Source organism: Phyllobates terribilis, unplaced genomic scaffold, assembly GCF_046119375.1.
Source record: "Phyllobates terribilis strain yellow unplaced genomic scaffold, ASM4611937v1 Scaffold_2__4_contigs__length_985480577, whole genome shotgun sequence".
Lineage (NCBI taxonomy): Eukaryota > Metazoa > Chordata > Amphibia > Anura > Dendrobatidae > Phyllobates > Phyllobates terribilis.
In genome coordinates this window covers 514496059-514502058 of record NW_027362762.1, presented here as the reverse complement: position 1 = coordinate 514502058, position 6000 = coordinate 514496059, and the positions used below count along the sequence as shown (strand labels likewise).

The 6000-nt window shown below is 42.3% G+C and overlaps 1 protein-coding gene across 1 annotated transcript in view; it reads left to right on the top strand.

Annotated features, from left to right (window-relative positions):
- The first annotated feature begins 484 nt into the window (after nt 1–484).
- The window catches only part of LOC141218677 (uncharacterized), an 80053-nt gene continuing 74537 nt past the window's right edge, over nt 485–6000 (top strand). Inside the window, exon 1 of the mRNA XM_073665929.1 lies at nt 485–614. The gene's annotated coding sequence lies outside the window, so the exon portion shown is untranslated. The remainder of the gene's footprint in view (nt 615–6000) is intronic.

Below are 6000 nucleotides of genomic sequence, written 5' to 3'. Positions count from 1 at the left end.
ATGGAAACATGATATTTATAGTATGAGCATGGGCTGTGTAAAGGTGGGCCAACTCTAGTAGTCATTTGTCATTTTTTCGCACCCCAAATATAATGACACTATGGGCCAGATTTGGCCCCAGACCTGAGTTTGACATGTATTCTTCAGCAAGAGAGCATGTTTGCATATCTATGTAGGACTGGAGTAAAAGAATACAGATTGTAACATGGTGACTTACTGTATTGGCAGCCTGCTGTAGATAATTATTCTTATTTCTTTCCTTGCTTCCAGTTCTGCATATAGTGATTATATACTGTGTGTAATCTGCCTTTCCTTCCTTAGAGATGTGGCTGTTTCTTCCATACTACAAGCCATTCGGGGCCATGATTAGTGCTAAATAGATCAATAGCCTTATACAACAGCGCCACCATGTGGTAGAATAAGAAAGCTTCATGGAGATATTATATCAGCGCTGTTATTTTTTCCTCTTGTGGTAGGAAGCTGAATAGCAAGGTGAGTAGAAATAAACCGGCTCCTCCTTATTAGTGCAGGATAGGAAGCTGTTGACTAGGGGAAGTCACAGTCTGGCTATATGACTGACGGTGGAGGCTACTTGTCTTATCTTCCGTAGAGTTGTGAGTAGATCGTTTTTACATTATGTTCCTAAAGACAGGCTAATCCTTACATACTGGTGCCCCTTCAGTTCAAATGTCAACACATATCTAACGTGTCAAGCCAAGTATAACACTTGTGTCTTAGGTGCAGAAGTTATGGCATAATACGAGGATAATCCAGAATGTGATTTATCGGTCTGTATCTGACTGCTGACCCCAGTGATCATTGTAGTGAAGGGGCTACATGCCAGTAATGCACAGTGCCAGTAATGCACAGTGCTAGTAATGTACAATGCTAGTAATGCACAATGCTAGTAATGTACAATGCTAGTAATGCACAGTGCCAGTAATGCACAGTGGTAGTAATGTACAGTGCTAGTAATGCACAATGCCAGTAATGTACAATGCTAGTAATGCACAGTGGCAGTAATGCACAGTGCTAGTAATGTACAGTGGCAGTAATGCACAATGCTAGTATTGCACAGTGGCAGTAATGCACAATGCCAGTAATGTACAATGCCAGTAATGCACAATGCTAGTAATGCACAATGCTAGTAATGCACAGTGGCAGTAATGCACAGTGGCAGTAATGCACAATGCCAGTAATGTACAGTGCTAGTAATGTACAGTGCTAGTAATGCACAATGCTAGTAATGTACAGTGCCAGTAATGTACAGTGCTAGTAATGCACAATGCCAGTAATGCACAATGCCAGTAATGTACAATGCCAGTAATGCACAGTGCCAGTAATGTACAGTGCTAGTAATGTACAGTGCTAGTAATGCACAATGCCAGTAATGCACAATGCTAGTAATGTACAGTGCTAGTAATGCACAATGCCAGTAATGCACAGTGGCAGTAATGCACAGTGCTAGTAATGTACAGTACTAGTAATGCACAATGCCAGTAATGTACAGTGCTAGTAATGCACAATGCCAGTAATGCACAATGCTAGTAATGTACAGTGCTAGTAATGTACAGTGCTAGTAATGCACAATGCCAGTAATGCACAGTGCCAGTAATGTACAGTGCTAGTAATGTACAGTGCCAGTAATGCACAATGCCAGTAATGCAGAATGCCAGTAATGCACAATGCCAGTAATGTACAGTGGCAGTAATGCACAATGCCAGTAATGCACAGTGCTAGTAATGTACAGTGCTAGTAATGTACAGTGGCAGTAATGCACAATGCCAGTAATGCACAGTGCTAGTAATGTACAGTGGCAGTAATGCACAATGCCAGTAATGTACAGTGCCAGTAATGTACAGTGCTAGTAATGCACAATGCCAGTAATGCACAATGCCAGTAATGTACAGTGCCAGTAATGTACAGTGCTAGTAATGCACAATGCCAGTAATGCACAGTGGCAGTAATGCACAGTGCTAGTAATGTACAGTACTAGTAATGCACAATGCCAGTAATGTACAGTGCTAGTAATGTACAGTGGCAGTAATGCACAGTGCTAGTAATGTACAGTGGCAGTAATGCACAGTGCTAGTAATGTACAGTGCTAGTAATGCACAATGCCAGTAATGCACAGTGCTAGTAATGCACAATGCTAGTAATGCACAGTGGCAGTAATGCACAGTGGCAGTAATGCACAGTGCCAGTAATGTACAGTGCTAGTAATGCACAATGCTAGTAATGCACAGTGGCAGTAATGTACAGTGCTAGTAATGCACAATGCCAGTAATGTACAATGCCAGTAATGCACAGTGCCAGTAATGTACAGTGCTAGTAATGCACAATGCCAGTAATGCACAGTGCCAGTAATGTACAGTGCTAGTAATGTACAGTGCCAGTAATGCACAATGCCAGTAATGCACAATGCCAGTAATGCACAGTGCTAGTAATGTACAGTGGCAGTAATGTACAGTGCTAGTAATGCACAATGCCAGTAATGCACAATGCCAGTAATGTACAGTGCCAGTAATGTACAGTGCTAGTAATGCACAATGCCAGTAATGCACAATGCCAGTAATGTACAGTGCCAGTAATGTACAGTGCTAGTAATGCACAATGCCAGTAATGCACAGTGGCAGTAATGCACAGTGCTAGTAATGTACAGTGCTAGTAATGCACAATGCCAGTAATGTACAGTGCTAGTAATGTACAGTGCTAGTAATGCACAATGCCAGTAATGCACAATGGCAGTAATGCACAGTGCTAGTAATGTACAGTGCTAGTAATGCACAATGCCAGTAATGCACAGTGGCAGTAATGTACAGTGCTAGTAATGCACAATGCCAGTAATGCACAGTGGCAGTAATGCACAATGCCAGTAATGCACAGTGGCAGGAATGCACAGTGCTAGTAATGTACAATGCCAGTAATGCACAATGCCAGTAATGTACAGTGCTAGTAATGCACAATGCCAGTAATGCACAATGCCAGTAATGCACAGTGCCAGTAATGTACAGTGCTAGTAATGCACAATGCCAGTAATGCACAGTGGCAGTAATGCACAATGCCAGTAATGCACAGTGGCAGTAATGCACAGTGCTAGTAATGTACAATGCCAGTAATGCACAATGCCAGTAATGTACAGTGCTAGTAATGCACAATGCCAGTAATGCACAATGCCAGTAATGCACAGTGGCAGTAATGCACAATGCCAGTAATGCACAGTGGCAGTAATGCACAGTGCTAGTAATGCACAGTGCCAGTAATGCACAATGCCAGTAATGCACAATGCTAGTAATGTACAGTGCTAGTAATGTACAGTGGCAGTAATGCACAATGCTAATAATGTACAGTGCCAGTAATGCACAATGCTAGTAATGCACAATGCTAGTAATGTACAGTGGCAGTAATGCACAATGCTAATAATGTACAGTGCCAGTAATGCACAATGCCAGTAATGCACAGTGCCAGTAATGTACAGTGCCAGTAATGTACAGTGCTAGTAATGCACAATGCCAGTAATGCACAATGCCAGTAATGTACAGTGCTAGTAATGCACAATGCCAGTAATGTACAGTGCCAGTAATGTACAGTGGCAGTAATGCACAATGCCAATAATGCACAATGCCAGTAATGCACAATGCCAGTAATGTACAGTGCCAGTAATGTACAGTGCCAGTAATGTACAGTGGCAGTAATGCACAATGCCAATAATGCACAATGCCAGTAATGCACAATGCCAGTAATGTACAGTGCCAGTAATGTACAGTGCCAGTAATGTACAGTGCTAGTAATGCACAATGCCAGTAATGTACAGTGCCAGTAATGTACAGTGGCAGTAATGCACAGTGCTAGTAATGCACAATGCCAGTAATGCACAGTGCTAGTAATGTACAGTGCTAGTAATGCACAATGCCAGTAATGTACAGTGCCAGTAATGCACAATGCCAGTAATGCACAATGCCAGTAATGTACAGTGCTAGTAATGTACATTGCCAGTAATGCACAATGCCAGTAATGCACAGTGCCAGTAATGTACAGTGCCAGTAATGCACAATGCTAGTAATGCACAATGCCAGTAATGTACAGTGCCAGTAATGTACAGTGCTAGTAATGCACAATGCCAGTAATGTACAGTGCTAGTAATGCACAATGCCAGTAATGCACAATGCCAGTAATGTACAGTGCTAGTAATGTACATTGCCAGTAATGCACAATGCCAGTAATGCACAGTGCCAGTAATGTACAGTGCCAGTAATGCACAATGCCAGTAATGTACAGTGCTAGTAATGCACAATGCCAGTAATGCACAATGCTAGTAATGTACAATGCCAGTAATGCACAATGCCAGAAATGTACATTGCCAGTAATGCACAATGCCAGTAATGCACAGTGCCAGTAATGTACAGTGCCAGTAATGCACAATGCCAGTAATGTACAGTGCTAGTAATGCACAATGCCAGTAATGCACAATGCCAGTAATGTACAGTGCTAGTAATGCACAATGCCAGTAATGCACAGTGCCAGTAATGCACAATGCCAGTAATGTACAGTGCCAGTAATGTACAGTGCTAGTAATGCACAATGCCAGTAATGCACAATGCCAGTAATGCACAGTGCCAGTAATGTACAGTGCTAGTAATGCACAATGCCAGTAATGCACAGTGGCAGTAATGCACAATGCCAGTAATGCACAGTGGCAGTAATGCACAGTGCTAGTAATGTACAATGCTAGTAATGCACAATGCCAGTAATGTACAGTGCTAGTAATGCACAATGCCAGTAATGCACAATGCCAGTAATGCACAGTGCTAGTAATGTACAGTGCTAGTAATGCACAATGCCAGTAATGTACAGTGCCAGTAATGTACAGTGCTAGTAATGCACAATGCCAGTAATGCACAATGCCAGTAATGCACAGTGCCAGTAATGTACAGTGCTAGTAATGCACAATGCCAGTAATGCACAGTGGCAGTAATGCACAATGCCAGTAATGCACAGTGGCAGTAATGCACAGTGCTAGTAATGTACAATGCTAGTAATGCACAATGCCAGTAATGCACAATGCCAGTAATGTACAGTGCTAGTAATGCACAATGCCAGTAATGCACAATGCCAGTAATGCACAGTGGCAGTAATGCACAATGCCAGTAATGCACAGTGGCAGTAATGCACAGTGCTAGTAATGTACAGTGCTAGTAATGCACAATGCCAGTAATCCACAATGCCAGTAATGTACAGTGCCAGTAATGTACAGTGCTAGTAATGTACAGTGCTAGTAATGCACAATGCCAGTAATGTACAGTGCCAGTAATGTACAGTGCTAGTAATGCACAATGCCAGTAATGTACAGTGCCAGTAATGTACAGTGGCAGTAATGCACAGTGCTAGTAATGCACAGTGCCAGTAATGCACAATGCCAGTAATGCACAATGCTAGTAATGTACAGTGCTAGTAATGCACAATGCCAGTAATGCACAATGCTAGTAATGCACAATGCTAGTAATGTACAGTGGCAGTAATGCACAATGCTAGTAATGTACAGTGCCAGTAATGCACAATGCCAGTAATGCACAGTGCCAGTAATGTACAGTGCCAGTAATGTACAGTGCTAGTAATGTACAGTGCCAGTAATGTACAGTGCCAGTAATGTACAGTGCTAGTAATGCACAATGCCAGTAATGTACAGTGCCAGTAATGTACAGTGGCAGTAATGCACAATGCCAATAATGCACAATGCCAGTAATGCACAATGCCAGTAATGTACAGTGCCAGTAATGCACAGTGCCAGTAATGCACAGTGCCAGTAATGTACAGTGCCAGTAATGCACAATGCCAGTAATGCACAATGCCAGTAATGTACAGTGGCAGTAATGCACAATGCCAGTAATGTACAGTGCTAGTAATGCACAATGCCAGTAATGTACAGTGCCAGTAATGTACAGTGGCAGTAATGCACAGTGCTAGTAATGCACAATGCCAGTAATGCACAGTGCTAGTAAT